Source organism: Tarenaya hassleriana, unplaced genomic scaffold (assembly GCF_000463585.1).
Source record: "Tarenaya hassleriana unplaced genomic scaffold, ASM46358v1 Cleome9, whole genome shotgun sequence".
Taxonomy (NCBI): domain Eukaryota; kingdom Viridiplantae; phylum Streptophyta; class Magnoliopsida; order Brassicales; family Cleomaceae; genus Tarenaya; species Tarenaya hassleriana.
This window is the reverse complement of record NW_010971389.1, coordinates 1,337,058-1,339,622: the sequence shown is the minus strand read 5'-3', so window position 1 is coordinate 1,339,622 and position 2,565 is coordinate 1,337,058.

The window sequence follows — 2,565 nt, the reverse complement described above, 5'->3', positions numbered from 1 at the left end:
ATATATATGATGTTTTTTGTGTATATATATATATATATATATATATATATATATATATATATATAAAGTAAAGGTGGTGGTGGTGGCTCCATAACAAAACAGACGGCAAATCTGCAGAAAAAGAGGGGTTGACTTTTGTCAACGTGTTCGGCTGTCGGGAGATTTTCGTGGACCGTGGACGTTCCTTTTGTTGGCGTGTTAATGCCTTTCCACTCCACGCACGCACGCACATTTCTCTTCCTCTTCCATTTCATATTATATTATATCAACCCAACAGATCGTGGACGAGTGGTCAAACTTGAGGTAGGAGGTAACTCCACCTTAAGGTTGAGTGTTCGATTCCTGGTTGATGGGGAGGGAGGTAATTTCTGGATTTATATGATCCATATATAAAGGCTGCTCTCGGGCCGGAGGTTTACCTAGTCAGCGCGCCCGAAGCGTAGCAGTTAGAGATCTTCCGTTATCAAAAAAAAAAATATTATATTATCATATATTATTCATAAAAAGATAATCGTCTGAAATTTCATGAAGTTTTAATATATCCTATATAAAATCATAAAATTTTACTAATCTTGTCATACTCTCTCAAAATTTATAAGTTTATGATTTTATATAGAAATTATAAAATTCATAAATTTAATAAAATATTATATGATCGTAGTTTTTTAGAAATTATAATTTAAACATGAAAAAGTAGAACTCCACCTTTATATGGGCTTTAATTGATACATTTGTTGGGCCTTGATTCCTAACCAGGTGACTGCTTTTGAAAGTTTTCATTTCGGCCCATTGTTGTATCACCTAAGGCCGAAGGTTGTAGCTAATGGTGTTTCATTTTTTGACCCAATAACGAAATTAAAAAAAAAGCCCTCTATTCAATCAAATACTTATCCTCAAGGGTGGCCCTTGTTTTATAGTTAGTGTTGGAGATATTTATAACATGCACTTGTTTTTTTTTTAAATATATATATTCAAATAAGAACAGTTTAAGAATGGTGCAGAGGAGTTAAAATAAATAAATAGCAACTTGTATTTTCATACTGTAATTTTATTGCAACTTTTGTCAAAGTATCAACTTGGTGTTGTGTTGTCGGGCCAGAAAACAGGGTACTCTAGTGCAGCTGTTTCATCTGGTCATTATCATAGCCCCTAAATTATTTTTTTATAAGTTTCAGATTTAGAAGAACCTTGCAAGTGAAGCAAAAAGTTGAAAACTTTAGCCTCTAGGGACCGATATTTTAACAGTTACCTACCTACCCAAAATTTAAATAAATTTAAAGAGGATTTCGCCCGTACACTATGTGCTATAATATACCCATATACATTAAATAAATTATTTATTTTTAATCAATATTCCAATAATTTGAATATTTTATACATTTCTTCTAAATTAAAAATTTATCAAATGAATTCATTAATCAAATTTGAGATTTTATTATACAAAATGTTTAATATAGATTCGTGTAGTTTAATATTTTTAAGTCGATCTTTAGCAACTTTTAATATATTAGTATAAAATAATCATAGGAAAAGGGTTTTATCGAGAAATGATACGGTGTGATTGTCCGCGTGTAATAAAATCCTAGTGGATAACCTTGGAATCAAAGAGTGAGTCACAATCATGTGGATATCGGTGAGGTGGACCCCACAGATTTGGATATGTTAATCTCTCTTTGTCATTTCCCTTGCGTTTTATCCTTCCCTCCCTCATAAAACTGAATTCCAATCGAATTTCAATTTTATAGGTTATTTTGCCATATCATCAATTTTATTACAAATACAAAATAACGATTTCTTAAAATATTTTTATAGATTATTATTTTACAAAAATAGTTTGATTTTCGCTCGTGTTCTATTCTATGTATTCCTAACGTACACGAAGCACAAAAATACGTACAGAAAAAAATAGAAAAAGGACAAATTAGACTCGCCGCCAACTCACGAGCTTTGACACCATCCACGTGGACCGTTTAGTTTAAGGGTCACGTGATAAGTGATACGTGGCGGATAAATACTTGGTTAGTGCGATATTTACAAAGATTCCCCTTTGATTGAGTTCCAAAGAAAGTTATTCAATCTGGACCGTTGATTTCCTCCGCTGTCGGAAATCGAACGGCCTTACTTTCTCCGATTATAACAAAACGATTTGGGAAGCGGAGAAATGATGTCGTCTAAATCATCAAAATATTGTCTATATAAATTTTTTATAAAATATTTCACCTGGCAAAATAAAATAGCTAATTCATAGTATTTAAATTTTCTGTTTCTTATGCTAAAAGTATAAAATGTTAATGGGTCTTTGTCAATATATGCTTTCAATTTTGTCAATATAAACTCCATAATTCCCAGTCATTTACAATATAACATAAATTATGTTCTTTATAATTTGTACCAAGTAAGACATTTTATAAGAAAAAAAATGTGCAAACAGTGCTACCTTCCTTCATGTAATTATATTTCAAGAACATAGGGTAAGAATTTATAAGAATATGTCTTTTACTATGATGTGATGATGTTATATTGTCCTTTTTTTTAAAAAAATTTCTCCGTTCAAACGTTGAAATA